Source organism: Gorilla gorilla, chromosome 6 (assembly GCF_029281585.2).
Source record: "Gorilla gorilla gorilla isolate KB3781 chromosome 6, NHGRI_mGorGor1-v2.1_pri, whole genome shotgun sequence".
Lineage (NCBI taxonomy): Eukaryota > Metazoa > Chordata > Mammalia > Primates > Hominidae > Gorilla > Gorilla gorilla.
In genome coordinates, this window is record NC_073230.2 from 2,026,966 (window position 1) to 2,053,081 (window position 26,116).

Sequence of the window (26,116 nt, forward strand, 5' to 3'; positions counted from 1 at the left end):
TATCTACACAGCTATCTGCATATACATGGAAATATATACAAAGCTATCTCTTTACACATGGAAATAACTACACCGCTATCTTTATAAACATGGAAATATCTACACCGCCATCTGTATGAACATGGAAATATCTGCACTGCCATCTGTATGAACATATAAATATCTACACCGCCATCTGTATTAAGATGGGGATATCTTCACCGCTATCTGTATAAACTTGGAAATATCTACACCGCTATCTTTATAAACCTGGAAATATCTACACCGCTATCTGTATAAACATGGAAATATCTACACCGCTACCTGTATAAACATGGAAATATCAGCACCGCTATTTGTATGAACATGGAAGTATCTACACCGCTATCTCTATGAACATGGAAATATCTACACCGCTATCTGCATGAACATGGAAATAGCTACACCGCTATCTGTATGAACATGGAAATATCTACACCTCTATCTGTATGAACATGGAAATATCTACACCGCTATCTGTATGAACATGGATATGTCTACACAGCCATCTGGATGAATATGGAAATATCTACACCGCTATCTGCATGAACATGGAAATATCTACACCGCTATCTGTGTAAACATGCATACATCTTCACTGCAATCTGTACAAGCATGGAAATATCTACAACGCTATCTGTATGAACATGGAAATATCTACACCGCTATCTGTTTGAACATGGAAATATCTAAACCGCTATCAACATGAAAATGGAAATATCTACAGAGCTATCTGCATATACATGGAAATATCTACACAGCTATCTCTTTACACATGGAAATGTCTACACCGCTATCTGCATGAAAATGGAAATATCTACACAGCGATCTGCATATACATGGAAATATCTACAAAGCTATCTCTTTACACATGGAAATAACTACAGCGCTGTCTCTATAAACATGCAAATATCTACACCGCCATCTGTATGAACATGGAAATGTCTGCACCGCCATCTGTATGAACATATAAATATCTACACGGCCATCTGTATTAAGATGGAAATATCTACACTGCTATCTGTATAAACATGGAAATATCTACACCGCTACCTGTATAAACATGGAAATATCAGCACCGCTATCTGTATGAACATGGAAATACCTACACCGCTATCTGCATGAACATGGAAATATCTACACCGCTATTTGTATGAACATGGAAATATCCACACCGCTATCTGTATGAACATGGAAATATCTACACCGCTATCTGTTTGAACATGGAAATATCTACACCGCTGTCAGCATGAAAATGGAAATATCTACACAGCTATCTGCATATACATGGAAATATCTACACAGCTATCTCTTTACACATGGAAATAACTTCACCGCTATCTCTATAAACATGGAAATATCTACATCGACATCTGTATGAACATGGAAATATCTGCACCGGCATGTGTATGAGCATATAAATATCAGCACCGCCATTTGTATTAAGAAGGAGATATCTACACCGCTATCTGTATAAACATGGAAATATCCACACCGCTATCTGTATAAACATGGAAATATCTACTCCGCTATCTGTATAAACATGGAAATATCAGCACCGCTATCAGTATGAACATGGAAATATCTACACCGCTATCTGTATGAACATGGAAATATCTACACCGCTGTCTGTATGAACATGGAAATATCTTCACCGCCATCTGTATGAACATGGATACATCTACACAGCCATCTGTATGAACATGGAAATATCTACACCGCGATCTGTATGAACATGGAAATATCTACTCCGCTATCTTTGTAAACATGCATACATCTTCACCGCTATCTATATAAACATGGAAATATCTACACCGCTATCTGTATGAACATGGAAATATCTACACCGCAATCTGTTTGAACATGGAAATATCTAAACTGCTATCTGCATGAAAATAGAAATATATACACAGCTATCTGCATATACATGGAAATATCTACAAAGCTATCTCTTTACACATGGAAATAACTACACCACTATCTCTATAAACATGGAAATATCTACACCGCCATCTGAATGACCATGGAAATATCTGCACCGCCATCTGTATGAACATATAAATATCTACACCGCCATCTGTATTAAGATGGAGATATCTTCACCGCTATCTGTATAAACTTGGAAATATCTACACAGCTATCTGTATAAAGATGGACATATCTTCACCGCTATCTGTATAAACATGGAAATATCTACACCGCTACCTGTATAAACATGGAAATATCTACACCGCTATCTCTATGAACATGGAAATATCTACACCGCTATCTGTATGAACATGGAAATAGCTACACCACTATCTGTATGAACATGGAAATATCTACACCACTATCTGAATGACCATGGAAATATCTACACCGCTATCTGTATGAACATGGATATTTCTACACCGCTATCTGTTTGAACATGGAAATATCTACACCGCTATCTGCATGAAAATGGAAATACCTACACAGCTATCTGCATAAACATGGAAATATTTACACAGCAATCTCTTTACACATGGAAATAACTACACCGCTATCTGTATGAACATGGAAATATTTACACCGCCATCTGTATGAACATGGAAATATCTGCACTGACATATGTATGAACATATACATATCTACACGGCCATCTGTATTAAGTTGGAGATATCTACACCGCTATCTCTATAAACATGGAAATATCTACACCGCTATCTGTATAAACATGGAAATATCTACACCGCTATCTGTATAAAGATGGAAATATCTACAACGCTACCTGTATAAACATGGAAATATCAGCACCGCTATCTGCATGAACATGGAAATAGCCGCTCTATCTGTATGAACATGGAGATATCTACACCGCTATCTGTATGAACATGGAAATATCTACACCGCTATCTGTATGAACATGGAAATATCTTCACCGCCATCTGTATGAACATGGATACATCTACAAAGCCATCTGGATGAACATGGAAATATCTACACCGCTATCTGTATGAACATGGAAATAGCTACACCGCTATCTGTATGAACATGGAAATATCTACACCGCTATCTGTATGAACATGGAAATATCTACACCGCTATCTGTATGAACATGGAAATATCTTCACCGCCATCTGTATGAACATGGATATATCTACAGAGCCATCTGGATGAACATGGAAATATATACTCCGCTATCTGTATGAACATGGAAATATATACACCGCTATCTGTGTAAACATGCATACATCTTCACCGCTATCTGTATGAAAATGGAAATATCTCCACCGCTATCTGTATGAACATGGAAATATCTACACTGCTATCTGCATGAAAATGGAAATAAATACACAGCTATCTGCATATACATGGAAATATCTACAAAGCTATCTCTTTACACATGGAAATAACTACACCGCTATCTCTATAAACATGGAAATATCTACACCGCCATCTGTATGAACATGGAAATATCTGCACCGCCATCTGTATGAAGATATAAATATCTACACCGCCATCTGCATTAAGATGGAGATATCTACACCGCTATCTGTATAAACCTGGAAATATCTACACCGCTATCTGTATAAACATGGAAATATCTACACCGCTATCTGTATAAACATGGAAATATCTACACCGCTACCTGTATAAACATGGAAATATCAGCACCGCTATCTGTATGAATATGGAAATATCTACACCGCTATCTGCATGAACATGGAAATAACTACACCGCTATCTGTATGAACATGGAAATATCCACACCGCTATCTGTATAAACATGGTAATATCTACACCGCTATCTGTTTGAACATGGAAATATCTACACCGCTGTCAGCATGAAAATGGAAATATCTACACACCTATTTGCATATACATGGAAATATCTACACAGCTATCTCTTTACACATGGAAATAACTACACCGCTATCTCTATAAACATGGAAATATCTACTCCGCCATCTGTATGAACATGGAAATATCTGCACCGGCATGTGTATGAACATATAAATATCTGCACCACCATCTGTATTAAGAAGGATATATCTACACCGCTATCTGTATAAACATGGAAATATCTACACCGCTATCTGTATAAACATGGAAATATCAACACCGCTATCTGTATTAACAAGGAAATATCAGCACCGCTATCAGTATGAACATGGAAATATCTACACCGCTATCTGTATGAACGTTGAAATATCTACACCGCTGTCTGTATGAACATGGAAATATCTTCACCGCCATCTGTATGAACATGGATATATCTACACAGCCATCTGTATGAACATGGAAATATCTACACCGCTATCCGTATGAACATGGAAATATCTACACCGCTATCTGTATGAACATGGAAATATCTTCACCGCCATCTGTAAGATCATCGATATGTCTACACAGCCATCTGGATGAACATGGAAATATCTACACCGCGATCTGTATGAACATGGAAATATCTACACCACTATCTGTGTAAACATGCATACATTTCTCCGCTATCTGTATAAACATGGAAATATCTAAACCGCTATCTGTATGAACATGGAAATATCTACAAAGCTATCTGTTTGAACATGGAAATACCTAAACCGCTATCTGCATGAAAATAGAAATATCTACACAGCTATCTGCATATACATGGAAATATATACAAAGCTATCTCTTTACACATGGAAATAACTACACCGCTATCTTTATAAACATGGAAATATCTACACCGCCATCTGTATGAACATGGAAATATCTGCACTGCCATCTGTATGAACATATAAATATCTACACCGCCATCTGTATTAAGATGGGGATATCTTCACCGCTATCTGTATAAACTTGGAAATATCTACACCGCTATCTTTATAAACCTGGAAATATCTACACCGCTATCTGTATAAACATGGAAATATCTACACCGCTACCTGTATAAACATGGAAATATCAGCACCGCTATTTGTATGAACATGGAAGTATCTACACCGCTATCTCTATGAACATGGAAATATCTACACCGCTATCTGCATGAACATGGAAATAGCTACACCGCTATCTGTATGAACATGGAAATATCTACACCTCTATCTGTATGAACATGGAAATATCTACACCGCTATCTGTATGAACATGGATATGTCTACACAGCCATCTGGATGAATATGGAAATATCTACACCGCTATCTGCATGAACATGGAAATATCTACACCGCTATCTGTGTAAACATGCATACATCTTCACTGCAATCTGTACAAGCATGGAAATATCTACAACGCTATCTGTATGAACATGGAAATATCTACACCGCTATCTGTTTGAACATGGAAATATCTAAACCGCTATCAACATGAAAATGGAAATATCTACAGAGCTATCTGCATATACATGGAAATATCTACACAGCTATCTCTTTACACATGGAAATGTCTACACCGCTATCTGCATGAAAATGGAAATATCTACACAGCGATCTGCATATACATGGAAATATCTACAAAGCTATCTCTTTACACATGGAAATAACTACAGCGCTGTCTCTATAAACATGCAAATATCTACACCGCCATCTGTATGAACATGGAAATGTCTGCACCGCCATCTGTATGAACATATAAATATCTACACGGCCATCTGTATTAAGATGGAAATATCTACACTGCTATCTGTATAAACATGGAAATATCTACACCGCTACCTGTATAAACATGGAAATATCAGCACCGCTATCTGTATGAACATGGAAATATCTACACCGCTATCTGCATGAACATGGAAATATCTACACCGCTATTTGTATGAACATGGAAATATCCACACCGCTGTCAGCATGAAAATGGAAATATCTACACAGCTATCTGCATATACATGGAAATATCTACACAGCTATCTCTTTACACATGGAAATAACTTCACCGCTATCTCTATAAACATGGAAATATCTACATCGCCATCTGTATGAACATGGAAATATCTGCACCGGCATGTGTATGAGCATATAAATATCAGCACCGCCATTTGTATTAAGAAGGAGATATCTACACCGCTATCTGTATAAACATGGAAATATCCGCACCGCTATCTGTATAAACATGGAAATATCTACTCCGCTATCTGTATAAACATGGAAATATCAGCACCGCTATCAGTATGAACATGGAAATATCTACACCGCTATCTGTATGAACATGGAAATATCTACACCGCTGTCTGTATGAACATGGAAATATCTTCACCGCCATCTGTATGAACATGGATACGTCTACACAGCCATCTGTATGAACATGGAAATATCTACACCGCGATCTGTATGAACATGGAAATATCTACTCCGCTATCTTTGTAAACATGCATACATCTTCACCGCTATCTATATAAACATGGAAATATCTACACCGCTATCTGTATGAACATGGAAATATCTACACCGCAATCTGTTTGAACATGGAAATATCTAAACTGCTATCTGCATGAAAATAGAAATATATACACAGCTATCTGCATATACATGGAAATATCTACAAAGCTATCTCTTTACACATGGAAATAACTACACCACTATCTCTATAAACATGGAAATATCTACACCGCCATCTGAATGACCATGGAAATATCTGCACCGCCATCTGTATGAACATATAAATATCTACACCGCCATCTGTATTAAGATGGAGATATCTTCACCGCTATCTGTATAAACTTGGAAATATCTACACAGCTATCTGTATAAACATGGACATATCTTCACCGCTATCTGTATAAACATGGAAATATCTACACCGCTACCTGTATAAACATGGAAATATCTACACCGCTATCTCTATGAACATGGAAATATCTACACCGCTATCTGTATGAACATGGAAATAGCTACACCGCTATCTGTATGAACATGGAAATATCTACACCACTATCTGAATGAACATGGAAATATCTACACCGCTATCTGTATGAACATGGATATTTCTACACCGCTATCTGTTTGAACATGGAAATATCTACACCGCTATCTGCATGAAAATGGAAATATCTACACAGCTATCTGCATAAACATGGAAATATTTACACAGCAATCTCTTTACACATGGAAATAACTACACCGCTATCTGTATGAACATGGAAATATTTACACCGCCATCTGTATGAACATGGAAATATCTGCACTGACATCTGTATGAACATATACATATCTACACGGCCATCTGTATTAAGATGGAGATATCTACACCGCTATCTCTATAAACATGGAAATATCTACACCGCTATCTGTATAAACATGGAAATATCTACACCGCTATCTGTATAAAGATGGAAATATCTACAACGCTACCTGTATAAACATGGAAATATCAGCACCGCTATCTGCATGAACATGGAAATAGCCGCTCTATCTGTATGAACATGGAGATATCTACACCGCTATCTGTATGAACATGGAAATATCTACACCGCTATCTGTATGAACATGGAAATATCTTCACCGCCATCTGTATGAACATGGATACATCTACAAAGCCATCTGGATGAACATGGAAATATCTACACCGCTATCTGTATGAACATGGAAATAGCTACACCGCTATCTGTATGAACATGGAAATATCTACACGGCTATCTGTATGAACATGGAAATATCTACACCGCTATCTGTATGAACATGGAAATATCTTCACCGCCATCTGTATGAACATGGATATATCTACAGAGCCATCTGGATGAACATGGAAATATATACACCGCTATCTGTATGAACATGGAAATATATACACCGCTATCTGTGTAAACATGCATACATCTTCACCGCTATCTGTATGAAAATGGAAATATCTCCACCGCTATCTGTATGAACATGGAAATATCTACACTGCTATCTGCATGAAAATGGAAATAAATACACAGCTATCTGCATATACATGGAAATATCTACAAAGCTATCTCTTTACACATGGAAATAACTATACCGCTATCTCTATAAACATGGAAATATCTACACCGCCATCTGTATGAACATGGAAATATCTGCACCGCCATCTGTATGAAGATATAAATATCTACACCGCCATCTGCATTAAGATGGAGATATCTACACCGCTATCTGTATAAACCTGGAAATATCTACACCGCTATCTGTATAAACATGGAAATATCTACACCGCTATCTGTATAAACATGGAAATATCTACACCGCTACCTGTATAAACATGGAAATATCAGCACCGCTATCTGTATGAATATGGAAATATCTACACCGCTATCTGCATGAACATGGAAATATCTACACCGCTATCTGTATGAACATGGAAATATCCACACCGCTATCTGTATAAACATGGTAATATCTACACCGCTATCTGTTTGTACATGGAAATATCTACACCGCTGTCAGCATGAAAATGGAAATATCTACACACCTATTTGCATATACATGGAAATATCTACACAGCTATCTCTTTACACATGGAAATAACTACACCGCTATCTCTATAAACATGGAAATATCTACTCCGCCATCTGTATGAACATGGAAATATCTGCACCGGCATGTGTATGAACATATAAATATCTGCACCACCATCTGTATTAAGAAGGAGATATCTACACCGCTATCTGTATAAACATGGAAATATCTACACCGCTATCTGTATAAACATGGAAATATCAACACCGCTATCTGTATTAACAAGGAAATATCAGCACCGCTATCAGTATGAACATGGAAATATCTACACCACTATCTGTGTAAACATGCATACATTTCTCCGCTATCTGTATAAACATGGAAATATCTAAACCGCTATCTGTATGAACATGGAAATATCTACACAGCCATCTGTATGAACATGGAAATATCTACACCGCTATCCGTATGAACATGGAAATATCTTCACCGCCATCTGTATGAACATGGATATATCTACACAGCCATCTGTATGAACATGGAAATATCTACACCGCTATCCGTATGAACATGGAAATATCTACACCGCTATCTGTATGAACATGGAAATATCTTCACCGCCATCTGTAAGATCATCGATATGTCTACACAGCCATCTGGATGAACATGGAAATATCTACACCGCGATCTGTATGAACATGGAAATATCTACACCACTATCTGTGTAAACATGCATACATTTCTCCGCTATCTGTATAAACATGGAAATATCTAAACCGCTATCTGTATGAACATGGAAATATCTACAAAGCTATCTGTTTGAACATGGAAATACCTAATCCGCTATCTGCATGAAAATAGAAATATCTACACAGCTATCTGCATATACATGGAAATATATACAAAGCTATCTCTTTACACATGGAAATAACTACACCGCTATCTTTATAAACATGGAAATATCTACACCGCCATCTGTATGAACATGGAAATATCTGCACTGCCATCTGTATGAACATATAAATATCTACACCGCCATCTGTATTAAGATGGGGATATCTTCACCGCTATCTGTATAAACGTGGAAATATCTACACCGCTATCTTTATAAACCTGGAAATATCTACACCGCTATCTGTATAAACATGGAAATATCTTCACCGCTATCTGTATAAACATGGAAATATCTACACCGCTACCTGTATAAACATGGAAATATCAGCACCGCTATCTGCATGAACATGGCAGTAACAGCCCCTCTATCTGAATGAACATGGAGTTATCTACACCGCTATCTGTAAGAACATGGAAATATCTACACCGCTATCTGTATGAACATGGAAATAACTTCACCGCCATCTGTATGAACATGGATATATCTACACAGTCATCTGGATGAACATGGAAATATCTACACCGCTATCTGTATGAACATGGAAATAGCTACACCGCTATCTGTATGAACATGGAAATATCTACAACACTATCTGTATGAACATGGAAATATATACACCGCTATCTGTATGAACATGGAAATATCTTCACCGCCATCTGTATGAACATGGATATATGTACACAGCCATCTGGATGAACATGAAATTATCTACACCGCTATCTGTATGAACATGGAAATAGCTACACCGCTATCGGTATGAACATGGAAATAGCTACACCACTATCTGTATGAACATGGAAATATCTACACCGCTACCTGTATAAACATGGGAATAACAGCACCGCTATCTGTATGAACATGGAAATAGCTACACCGCTATCTGTATGAACATGGAAATAGCTACACCGCTATCTGTATGAACATGGATATATCTACACAGCCATCTGGATGAACATGGAAATATCTACACCGCTGTCTGTGTAAACATGCATACATCTTCACCGCTATCTGTATGAACATGGAAATATCTCCACAGCTATCTGTATGAACATGGAAATATCTACACCGCTATCTGTTTGAACATGGAAATATCTACACCGCTATCTGCATGAAAATGGAAATAAATACACAGCTATCTGCATATAGATGGAAATATCTACAAAGCGATCTCTTTACACATGGAAATAACTACACCGCTATCTCTATAAACATGGAAATATCTACACCGCCATCTGTATGAACATGGAAATATCTACACCACTATCTGAATGAACATGGAAATATCTACACCGCTATCTGTATGAACATGGATATTTCTACACCGCTATCTGTTTGAACATGGAAATATCAACACCGCTATCTGCATGAAAATGGAAATACCTACACAGCTATCTGCATAAACATGGAAATATTTACACAGCAATCTCTTTACACATGGAAATAACTACACCGCTATTTGTATGAACATGGAAATATTTACACCGCCATCTGTATGAACATGGAAATATCTGCACTGACATCTGTATTAACATATACAAATCTACACGGCCATCTGTATTAAGATGGAGATATCTACACCGCTATCTCTATAAACATGGAAATATCTACACCGCTATCTGTATAAACATGGAAATATCTACACCGCTATCTGTATAAACATGGAAATATCTACAACGCTACCTGTATAAACATGGAAATATCAGCACCGCTATCTGCATGAACATTGAAATAGCCCCTCTATCTGTATGAACATGGAGATATCTACACCGCTATCTGTATGAACATGGAAATATCTACACCGCTATCTGTATGAACATGGAAATATCTTCACCGCCATCTGTATGAACATGGATACATCTACAAAGCCATCTGGATGAACATGGAAATATCTACACCGCCATCTGTATGAACATGGAAATAGCTACACCGCTATCTGTATGAACATGGAAATATCTACACCGCTATCTGTATGAACATGGAAATATCTACACCGCTATCTGTATGAACATGGAAATATCTTCACCGCCATCTGTATGAACATGGATATATCTACAGAGCCATCTGGATGAACATGGAAATATATACACCGCTATCTGTATGAACATGGAAATATATACACCGCTATCTGTGTAAACATGCATACATCTTCACCGCTATCTGTATGAACATGGAAATATCTACACTGCTATCTGCATGAAAATGGAAATAAATACACAGCTATCTGCATATTCATGGAAATATCTACAAAGCTATCTCTTTACACATGGAAATAACTACACCGATATCTCTATAAACATGGAAATATCTACACCGCCATCTGTATGAACATGGAAATATCTGCACCGCCATCTGTATGAAGATATAAATATCTACACCGCCATCTGCATTAAGATGGAAATATCTACACCGCTATCTGTATAAACCTGGAAATATCTACACCGCTATCTGTAGAAACATGGAAATATCTACACCGCTATCTGTATAAACATGGAAATATCTACACCGCTACCTGTATAAACATGGAAATATCAGCACCGCTATCTGTATGAATATGGAAATATCTACACCGCTATCTGCATGAACATTGAAATATCTAAACCGCTATCTGCATGAAAATAGAAATATCTACACAGCTATCTGCATATACATGGAAATATCTACAAACCTATCTCTTTACACATGGAAATAACTACACCGATATCTCTATAAACATGGAAATATCTACACCGCCATCTGTATGAACATGGAAATATCTGCACTGCCATCTGTATGAACATATAAATATCTACACCGCCATCTGTATTAAGATGGAGATATCTTCACCGCTATCTGTATAAACTTGGAAATATCTACACCGCTATCTTTATAAACCTGGAAATATCTACACCGCTATCTGTATAAACATGGAAATATCTACACCGCTACCTGTATAAACATGGAAATATCAGCACCGCTATTTGTATGAACATGGAAGTATCTACACCGCTATCTCTATGAACATGGAAATATCTACACCGCTATCTGCATGAACATGGAAATAGCTACACCGCTATCTGTATGAACATGGAAATATCTACACCTCTATCTGTATGAACATGGAAATATCTACACCGCTATCTGTATGAACATGGATATGTCTACACAGCCATCTGGATGAATATGGAAATATCTACACCGCTATCTGCATGAACATGGAAATATCTACACCGCTATCTGTGTAAACATGCATACATCTTCACTGCAATCTGTACAAGCATGGAAATATCTACAACGCTATCTGTATGAACATGGAAATATCTACACCGCTATCTGTTTGAACATGGAAATATCTAAACCGCTATCAACATGAAAATGGAAATATCTACAGAGCTATCTGCATATACATGGAAATATCTACACAGCTATCTCTTTACACATGGAAATGTCTACACCGCTATCTGCATGAAAATGGAAATATCTACACAGCGATCTGCATATACATGGAAATATCTACAAAGCTATCTCTTTACACATGGAAATAACTACAGCGCTGTCTCTATAAACATGCAAATATCTACACCGCCATCTGTATGAACATGGAAATGTCTGCACCGCCATCTGTATGAACATATAAATATCTACACGGACATCTGTATTAAGATGGAAATATCTACACTGCTATCTGTATAAACATGGAAATATCTACACCGCTACCTGTATAAACATGGAAATATCAGCACCGCTATCTGTATGAACATGGAAATATCTACACCGCTATCTGCATGAACATGGAAATATCTACACCGCTATTTGTATGAACATGGAAATATCCACACCGCTATCTGTATGAACATGGAAATATCTACACCGCTATCTGTTTGAACATGGAAATATCTACACCGCTGTCAGCATGAAAATGGAAATATCTACACAGCTATCTGCATATACATGGAAATATCTACACAGCTATCTCTTTACACATGGAAATAACTTCACCGCTATCTCTATAAACATGGAAATATCTACATCGCCATCTGTATGAACATGGAAATATCTGCACCGGCATGTGTATGAGCATATAAATATCAGCACCGCCATTTGTATTAAGAAGGAGATATCTACACCGCTATCTGTATAAACATGGAAATATCCACACCGCTATCTGTATAAACATGGAAATATCTACTCCGCTATCTGTATAAACATGGAAATATCAGCACCGCTATCAGTATGAACATGGAAATATCTACACCGCTATCTGTATGAACATGGAAATATCTACACCGCTGTCTGTATGAACATGGAAATATCTTCACCGCCATCTGTATGAACATGGATACATCTACACAGCCATCTGTATGAACATGGAAATATCTACACCGCGATCTGTATGAACATGGAAATATCTACTCCGCTATCTTTGTAAACATGCATACATCTTCACCGCTATCTATATAAACATGGAAATATCTACACCGCTATCTGTATGAACATGGAAATATCTACACCGCAATCTGTTTGAACATGGAAATATCTAAACTGCTATCTGCATGAAAATAGAAATATATACACAGCTATCTGCATATACATGGAAATATCTACAAAGCTATCTCTTTACACATGGAAATAACTACACCACTATCTCTATAAACATGGAAATATCTACACCACCATCTGAATGACCATGGAAATATCTGCACCGCCATCTGTATGAACATATAAATATCTACACCGCCATCTGTATTAAGATGGAGATATCTTCACCGCTATCTGTATAAACTTGGAAATATCTACACAGCTATCTGTATAAACATGGACATATCTTCACCGCTATCTGTATAAACATGGAAATATCTACACCGCTACCTGTATAAACATGGAAATATCTACACCGCTATCTCTATGAACATGGAAATATCTACACCGCTATCTGTATGAACATGGAAATAGCTACACCTCTATCAGTATGAACATGGAAATATCTACACCACTATCTGTGTAAACATGCATACATTTCTCCGCTATCTGTATAAACATGGAAATATCTAAACCGCTATCTGTATGAACATGGAAATATCTACACAGCCATCTGTATGAACATGGAAATATCTACACCGCTATCCGTATGAACATGGAAATATCTTCACCGCCATCTGTATGAACATGGATATATCTACACAGCCATCTGTATGAACATGGAAATATCTACACCGCTATCCGTATGAACATGGAAATATCTACACCGCTATCTGTATGAACATGGAAATATCTTCACCGCCATCTGTAAGATCATCGATATGTCTACACAGCCATCTGGATGAACATGGAAATATCTACACCGCGATCTGTATGAACATGGAAATATCTACACCACTATCTGTGTAAACATGCATACATTTCTCCGCTATCTGTATAAACATGGAAATATCTAAACCGCTATCTGTATGAACATGGAAATATCTACAAAGCTATCTGTTTGAACATGGAAATACCTAATCCGCTATCTGCATGAAAATAGAAATATCTACACAGCTATCTGCATATACATGGAAATATATACAAAGCTATCTCTTTACACATGGAAATAACTACACCGCTATCTTTATAAACATGGAAATATCTACACCGCCATCTGTATGAACATGGAAATATCTGCACTGCCATCTGTATGAACATATAAATATCTACACCGCCATCTGTATTAAGATGGGGATATCTTCACCGCTATCTGTATAAACGTGGAAATATCTACACCGCTATCTGTATAAACCTGGAAATATCTACACCGCTATCTGTATAAACATGGAAATATCTTCACCGCTATCTGTATAAACATGGAAATATCTACACCGCTACCTGTATAAACATGGAAATATCAGCACCGCTATCTGCATGAACATGGCAGTAACAGCCCCTCTATCTGAATGAACATGGAGTTATCTACACCGCTATCTGTAAGAACATGGAAATATCTACACCGCTATCTGTATGAACATGGAAATAACTTCACCGCCATCTGTATGAACATGGATATATCTACACAGTCATCTGGATGAACATGGAAATATCTACACCGCTATCTGTATGAACATGGAAATAGCTACACCGCTATCTGTATGAACATGGAAATATCTACAACACTATCTGTATGAACATGGAAATATATACACCGCTATCTGTATGAACATGGAAATATCTTCACCGCCATCTGTATGAACATGGATATATGTACACAGCCATCTGGATGAACATGAAATTATCTACACCGCTATCTGTATGAACATGGAAATAGCTACACCGCTATCGGTATGAACATGGAAATATCTACACCACTATCTGTATGAACATGGAAATATCTACACCGCTACCTGTATAAACATGGGAATAACAGCACCGCTATCTGTATGAACATGGAAATAGCTACACCGCTATCTGTATGAACATGGAAATAGCTACACCGCTATCTGTATGAACATGGATATATCTACACAGCCATCTGGATGAACATGGAAATATCTACACCGCTGTCTGTGTAAACATGCATACATCTTCACCGCTATCTGTATGAACATGGAAATATCTCCACAGCTATCTGTATGAACATGGAAATATCTACACCGCTATCTGTTTGAACATGGAAATATCTACACCGCTATCTGCATGAAAATGGAAATAAATACACAGCTATCTGCATATAGATGGAAATATCTACAAAGCTATCTCTTTACACATGGAAATAACTACACCGCTATCTCTATAAACATGGAAATATCTACACCGCCATCTGTATGAACATGGAAATATCTACACCACTATCTGAATGAACATGGAAATATCTACACCGCTATCTGTATGAACATGGATATTTCTACACCGCTATCTGTTTGAACATGGAAATATCAACACCGCTATCTGCATGAAAATGGAAATGCCTACACAGCTATCTGCATAAACATGGAAATATTTACACAGCAATCTCTTTACACATGGAAATAACTACACCGCTATTTGTATGAACATGGAAATATTTACACCGCCATCTGTATGAACATGGAAATATCTGCACTGACATCTGTATTAACATATACAAATCTACACGGCCATCTGTATTAAGATGGAGATATCTACACCGCTATCTCTATAAACATGGAAATATCTACACCGCTATCTGTATAAACATGGAAATATCTACACCGCTATCTGTATAAACATGGAAATATCTACAACGCTACCTGTATAAACATGGAAATATCAGCACCGCTATCTGCATGAACATTGAAATAGCCCCTCTATCTGTATGAACATGGAGATATCTACACCGCTATCTGTATGAACATGGAAATATCTACACCGCTATCTGTATGAACATGGAAATATCTTCACCGCCATCTGTATGAACATGGATACATCTACAAAGCCATCTGGATGAACATGGAAATATCTACACCGCCATCTGTATGAACATGGAAATAGCTACACCGCTATCTGTATGAACATGGAAATATCTACACCGCTATCTCTATGAACATGGAAATATCTACACCGCTATCTGTATGAACATGGAAATATCTTCACCGCCATCTGTATGAACATGGATATATCTACAGAGCCATCTGGATGAACATGGAAATATATACACCGCTATCTGTATGAACATGGAAATATATACACCGCTATCTGTGTAAACATGCATACATCTTCACCGCTATCTGTATGAACATGGAAATATCTACACTGCTATCTGCATGAAAATGGAAATAAATAAACAGCTATCTGCATATACATGGAAATATCTACAAAGCTATCTCTTTACACATGGAAATAACTACACCGCTATCTCTATAAACATGGAAATATCTACACCGCCATCTGTATGAACATGGAAATATCTGCACCGCCATCTGTATGAAGATATAAATATCTACACCGCCATCTGCATTAAGATGGAAATATCTACACCGCTATCTGTATAAACCTGGAAATATCTACACCGCTATCTGTAGAAACATGGAAATATCTACACCGCTATCTGTATAAACATGGAAATATCTACACCGCTACCTGTATAAACATGGAAATATCAGCACCGCTATCTGTATGAATATGGAAATATCTACACCGCTATCTGCATGAACATTGAAATATCTAAACCGCTATCTGCATGAAAATAGAAATATCTACACAGCTATCTGCATATACATGGAAATATCTACAAACCTATCTCTTTACACATGGAAATAACTACACCGATATCTCTATAAACATGGAAATATCTACACCGCCATCTGTATGAACATGGAAATATCTGCACTGCCATCTGTATGAACATATAAATATCTACACCGCCATCTGTATTAAGATGGAGATATCTTCACCGCTATCTGTATAAACTTGGAAATATCTACACCGCTATCTTTATAAACCTGGAAATATCTACACCGCTATCTGTATAAACATGGAAATATCTACACCGCTACCTGTATAAACATGGAAATATCAGCACCGCTATTTGTATGAACATGGAAGTATCTACACCGCTATCTCTATGAACATGGAAATATCTACACCGCTATCTGCATGAACATGGAAATAGCTACACCGCTATCTGTATGAACATGGAAATATCTACACCTCTATCTGTATGAACATGGAAATATCTACACCGCTATCTGTATGAACATGGATATGTCTACACAGCCATCTGGATGAATATGGAAATATCTACACCGCTATCTGCATGAACATGGAAATATCTACACCGCTATCTGTGTAAACATGCATACATCTTCACTGCAATCTGTACAAGCATGGAAATATCTACAACGCTATCTGTATGAACATGGAAATATCTACACCGCTATCTGTTTGAACATGGAAATATCTAAACCGCTATCAACATGAAAATGGAAATATCTACAGAGCTATCTGCATATACATGGAAATATCTACACAGCTATCTCTTTACACATGGAAATGTCTACACCGCTATCTGCATGAAAATGGAAATATCTACACAGCGATCTGCATATACATGGAAATATCTACAAAGCTATCTCTTTACACATGGAAATAACTACAGCGCTGTCTCTATAAACATGCAAATATCTACACCGCCATCTGTATGAACATGGAAATGTCTGCACCGCCATCTGTATGAACATATAAATATCTACACGGACATCTGTATTAAGATGGAAATATCTACACTGCTATCTGTATAAACATGGAAATATCTACACCGCTACCTGTATAAACATGGAAATATCAGCACCGCTATCTGTATGAACATGGAAATATCTACACCGCTATCTGCATGAACATGGAAATATCTACACCGCTATTTGTATGAACATGGAAATATCCACACCGCTATCTGTATGAACATGGAAATATCTACACCGCTATCTGTTTGAACATGGAAATATCTACACCGCTGTCAGCATGAAAATGGAAATATCTACACAGCTATCTGCATATACATGGAAATATCTACACAGCTATCTCTTTACACATGGAAATAACTTCACCGCTATCTCTATAAACATGGAAATATCTACATCGCCATCTGTATGAACATGGAAATATCTGCACCGGCATGTGTATGAGCATATAAATATCAGCACCGCCATTTGTATTAAGAAGGAGATATCTACACCGCTATCTGTATAAACATGGAAATATCCACACCGCTATCTGTATAAACATGGAAATATCTACTCCGCTATCTGTATAAACATGGAAATATCAGCACCGCTATCAGTATGAACATGGAAATATCTACACCGCTATCTGTATGAACATGGAAATATCTACACCGCTGTCTGTATGAACATGGAAATATCTTCACCGCCATCTGTATGAACATGGATACATCTACACAGCCATCTGTATGAACATGGAAATATCTACACCGCGATCTGTATGAACATGGAAATATCTACTCCGCTATCTTTGTAAACATGCATACATCTTCACCGCTATCTATATAAACATGGAAATATCTACACCGCTATCTGTATGAACATGGAAATATCTACACCGCAATCTGTTTGAACATGGAAATATCTAAACTGCTATCTGCATGAAAATAGAAATATATACACAGCTATCTGCATATACATGGAAATATCTACAAAGCTATCTCTATACACATGGAAATAACTACACCACTATCTCTATAAACATGGAAATATCTACACCGCTATCTGTATAAACATGGAAATATCTACACCGCTATCTGTATAAAGATGGAAATATCTACAACGCTACCTGTATAAACATGGAAATATCAGCACCGCTATCTGCATGAACATGGAAATAGCCGCTCTATCTGTATGAACATGGAGATATCTACACCGCTATCTGTATAAACATGGAAATATCTACACCGCTATCTGTATGAACATGGAAATATCTTCACCGCCATCTGTATGAACATGGATACATCTACAAAGCCATCTGGATGAACATGGAAATATCTACACCGCTATCTGTATGAACATGGAAATAGCTACACCGCTATCTGTATGAACATGGAAATATCTACACCGCTATCTGTATGAACATGGAAATATCTACACCGCTATCTGTATGAACATGGAAATATCTTCACCGCCATCTGTATGAACATGGATATATCTACAGAGCCATCTGGATGAACATGGAAATATATACACCGCTATCTGTATGAACATGGAAATATATACACCGCTATCTGTGTAAACATGCATACATCTTCACCGCTATCTGTATGAAAATGGAAATATCTCCACCGCTATCTGTATGAACATGGAAATATCTACACTGCTATCTGCATGAAAATGGAAATAAATACACAGCTATCTGCATATACATGGAAATATCTACAAAGCTATCTCTTTACACATGGAAATAACTACACCGCTATCTCTATAAACATGGAAATATCTACACCGCCATCTGTATGAACATGGAAATATCTGCACCGCCATCTGTATGAAGATATAAATATCTACACCGCCATCTGCATTAAGATGGAGATATCTACACCGCTATCTGTATAAACCTGGAAATATCTACACCGCTATCTGTATAAACATGGAAATATCTACACCGCTATCTGTATAAACATGGAAATATCTACACCGCTACCTGTATAAACATGGAAATATCAGCACCGCTATCTGTATGAATATGGAAATATCTACACCGCTATCTGCATGAACATGGAAATATCTACACCGCTATCTGTATGAACATGGAAATATCCACACCGCTATCTGTATGAACATGGTAATATCTACACCGCTATCTGTTTGAACATGGAAATATCTACACCGCTGTCAGCATGAAAATGGAAATATCTACACACCTATTTGCATATACATGGAAATATCTACACAGCTATCTCTTTACACATGGAAATAACTACACCGCTATCCCTATAAACATGGAAATATCTACTCCGCCATCTGTATGAACATGGAAATATCTGCACCGGCATGTGTATGAACATATAAATATCTGCACCACCATCTGTATTAAGAAGGAGATATCTACACCGCTATCTGTATAAACATGGAAATATCTACACCGCTATCTGTATAAACATGGAAATATCAACACCGCTATCTGTATTAACAAGGAAATATCAGCACCGCTATCAGTATGAACATGGAAATATCTACACCGCTATCTGTATGAACGTTGAAATATCTACACCGCTGTCTGTATGAACATGGAAATATCTTCACCGCCATCTGTATGAACATGGATATATCTACACAGCCATCTGTATGAACATGGAAATATCTACACCGCTATCCGTATGAACATGGAAATATCTACACCGCTATCTGTATGAACATGGAAATATCTTCACCGCCATCTGTAAGATCATCGATATGTCTACACAACCATCTGGATGAACATGGAAATATCTACACCGCGATCTGTATGAACATGGAAATATCTACACCACTATCTGTGTAAACATGCATACATTTCTCCGCTATCTGTATAAACATGGAAATATCTAAACCGCTATCTGTATGAACATGGAAATATCCACAAAGCTATCTGTTTGAACATGGAAATACCTAAACCGCTATCTGCATGAAAATAGAAATATCTACACAGCTATCTGCATATACATGGAAATATATACAAAGCTATCTCTTTACACATGGAAATAACTACACCGCTGTCTTTATAAACATGGAAATATCTACACCGCCATCTGTATGAACATGGAAATATCTGCACTGCCATCTGTATGAACATATAAATATCTACACCGCCATCTGTATTAAGATGGGGATATCTTCACCGCTATCTGTATAAACTTGGAAATATCTACACCGCTATCTTTATAAACCTGGAAATATCTACACCGCTATCTGTATAAACATGGAAATATCTACACCGCTACCTGTATAAACATGGAAATATCAGCACCGCTATTTGTATGAACATGGAAGTATCTACACCGCTATCTCTATGAACATGGAAATATCTACACCGCTATCTGCATGAACATGGAAATAGCTACACCGCTATCTGTATGAACATGGAAATATCTACACCTCTATCTGTATGAACATGGAAATATCTACACCGCTATCTGTATGAACATGGATATGTCTACACAGCCATCTGGATGAATATGGAAATATCTACACCGCTATCTGCATGAACATGGAAATATCTACACCGCTATCTGTGTAAACATGCATACATCTTCACTGCAATCTGTACAAGCATGGAAATATCTACAACGCTATCTGTATGAACATGGAAATATCTACACCTCTATCTGTTTGAACATGGAAATATCTAAACCGCTATCAACATGAAAATGGAAATATCTACAGAGCTATCTGCATATACATGGAAATATCTACACAGCTATCTCTTTACACATGGAAATGTCTACACCGCTATCTGCATGAAAATGGAAATATCTACACAGCGATCTGCATATACATGGAAATATCTACAAAGCTATCTCTTTACACATGGAAATAACTACAGCGCTGTCTCTATAAACATGCAAATATCTACACCGCCATCTGTATGAACATGGAAATGTCTGCACCGCCATCTGTATGAACATATAAATATCTACACGGACATCTGTATTAAGATGGAAATATCTACACTGCTATCTGTATAAACATGGAAATATCTACACCGCTACCTGTATAAACATGGAAATATCAGCACCGCTATCTGTATGAACATGGAAATATCTACACCGCTATCTGCATGAACATGGAAATATCTACACCGCTATTTGTATGAACATGGAAATATCCACACCGCTATCTGTATGAACATGGAAATATCTAAACCGCTATCTGTATGAACATGGAAATATCTACAACGCTATCTGTATGAACATGGAAATATCTACACCGCTAGATGTATGAACATGGAATTATCTGCAACGCCATCTGTGTGAACATGGATATGTCTACACAGCCATCTGGAGGAACATGGAATTATCTACACCGCTATCTGTATGAACATGGAAATAGCTGCTCCGCTATCTGAATGAACATGGAAATAGCTGCTCCGCTATGTGTATGAACATGGAAATATCTGCACCGCTATATGTATGAACATGGAAATATCTACACCGCTATCTGTTTGAACATGGAAATATCTACACCGCTGTCTGCATGAAAATGTAAATATCTACACAGATATCTGCATATACATGGAAATATCTACACAGCTATCTCTATACACATGGAAATAACTACACCGCTATCTCTAAAAACATGGAAATATCTACACCGCCATCTGTTTGAACATGGAAATATCTGCACCGCCATCTGTATGAACATATAAATATGTACACCGCCATCTGTATTAAGAAGGAGATATCTGCACCGCTATCTGTATAAACCTGGAAATATCTACACCGCTATCTGTATAAACATGGAAATATCTACCCCGCTATCTGTATAAACCTGGAAATATCTACACCGCTACCTGTATAAACATGGAAATAGCTACACCGCTATCTGTATGAACATGGAAATATCTACACCACTATCTGTATGAACATGGAAATAACTACACCGCTATCTGTATGAACATGGATATATCTACACAGCCATCTGGATGGACATGGAAATATCTACACCGCTATCTGTATGAACATGGAAATATCTACACCGCTCTCTGTATGAACATGGAAATATCTACACCGCTATCTGTATGAACATGGAAATATCTACACTGCTGTTTGAACTTGGAAATATCTAAACCGCTATCTGCATGAAAATGGAAATATCTACAGAACTATCTGCATATACGTGGAAATATCTACACAGCTATCTCTTTACACATGGAAATAACTACACCGCTATCTGTATGAACATGGAAATATCTGCACTTCCATCTGTATGAACATATAAATACCTACACCGCCATCTGTATTAAGATGGAGATATCTACACCGCTATCTGTATAAACATGGAAATATCTACACCGCTATCTGTATAAACATGGAAATATCTACACCGTTATCTGTATAAACATGGAAATATCTACACCGCTACCTGTAAAAACATGGAAATATCAGCCCCGCTATCTGTATGAACATGGAAATATCAGCCCCTCTATCTGTGTGAACATGGAAATATCTGCACCACTATCTGTATGAACATGGAAATATCTACACCACTATCTGTATGGACATGAAATTATCTTCACCGCCATCTGTATGAACATGGATATGTCTACACAGCCATCTGGATGAACATGGAAATATCTACACCGCTCTCTGTATGAACATGGAAATAGCTACACCGCTATCTCTATGAACATGGAAATATCTGCACCGCCATCTGTATGTACATATAAATATCTACTCCGCCATCTGTATTAAGATGGAGATATCTACACCGCTATCTGTATAAACATGGAAATATCTACACCGCTATTTGTATAAACATGGAAATAACTACACCGCTACCTGTATAATCATGGAAATAGCACCGCTATCTGTATGAACATGGAAATACCTACACCGCTATCTGTATGAACATGGAAATATCTACACCGCTATCTGTATGAACATGGAAATATATACACCGCTATCTGTATGAACATGGAAATATCTACACCGCTATCTGTATGAACATGGAAATATCTACACCGCTATCTGTATGAACATGGAAATATATACACCGCTATCTGTATGAACATGGAAATATCTACACCGCTATCTGTTTGAACATGGAAATATCTACACCACTGTCTGCATGAAAATGGAAATATCTACACAGCTGTCAGCATATACATGGAAATATCTATACAGCTATCTCTTTACACGGGGAAATAACTGCACCGCTATCTCTATAAACATGGAAATTACTACACTGCCATCTGTATGAACATGGAAATATCTTCACTGCCATCTGTATGAACATATAAATATCTACACCGCCATCTGTATTAAGGAGATATCTACACCGCTATCTGTATAAACATGGAAATATCTACACCGCTATCTGTATAAACATGGAAATATCTACACCGCTATCTGTATAAAAATGGAAATATCAGCACCGCTATCTGTATGAACATGGAAATATCTACACCGTGATCTGTATGAACATGGAAATATCTACACCGCTATCTGTGTAAACATGAATACATTTCACCGCTATCTGTATAAACATGGAAATAACTACAAACCTATCTCTTTACACATGGAAATAACTTCACCGCTATCTCTATAAACAGGGAAATATCTACACCGCCATCTGTATGAACATGGAAATATCTGCACTGCCATCTGTATGAACATATAAATATCTACACCGCCATCTGTATTAAGATGGAGATATCTACACCGCTATCTGTTTGAACATGGAAATATCTACACTGCTATCTGTATGAACATGGAAATATCTACACAGCTATCTCTTTACACATGGAAATATCTACACAGCTATCTGTATGAACATGGAAATATCTACACTGCTATCTGTATGAACATGGAAATATCTACACCGCTATCTGTATGAACATGGAAATATCTACTCCGCTTTCTGTATGAACATGGAAATACCTTCACCGCCATCTGTATGAACATGGATATGTCTACACAGCCATCTAGATGAACATGGAAATATCTACACCGCGATCAGTACGAACATGGAAATATCTACACCGCTATCTGTGTAAACATGCATACATCATCACTGCTATCTGTATAAACATGGAAATAACTACACCGCTGTCTGTATGAACATGGAAATATCTACACAGCTGTCTTTATGAACATGGAAATATCTACACCGCTATCTGTTTGAACATGGAAATATCTAAACCGCAATCTGCATGAAAATGGAAATATCTACACAGCTATCTGCATATACATATAAATATCTACACAGCTATCTCTTTACACATGGAAATAACTACACTGCCATCTGTATGAACATGTAAATATTTACACCGCCATCTGTATGAACATGGAAATATCTGCACCGACATCTGTATGAACATATACATATCTACACGGCCATCTGTATTAAGATGGAGATATCTACACCGCTATCTCTATAAACATGGAAATATCTACACCGCTATCTGTATGAACATGGAAATATCTACTCCGCTTTCTGTATGAACATATAAATATCTACACCGCCATCTGTATTAAGATGGAGATATCTTCACCGCTATCTGTATAAACTTGGAAATATCTACACAGCTATCTGTATAAACATGGACATATCTTCACCGCTATCTGTATAAACATGGAAATATCTACACCGCTACCTGTATAAACATGGAAATATCTACACCGCTATCTCTATGAACATGGAAATATCTACACCGCTATCTGTATGAACATGGAAATAGC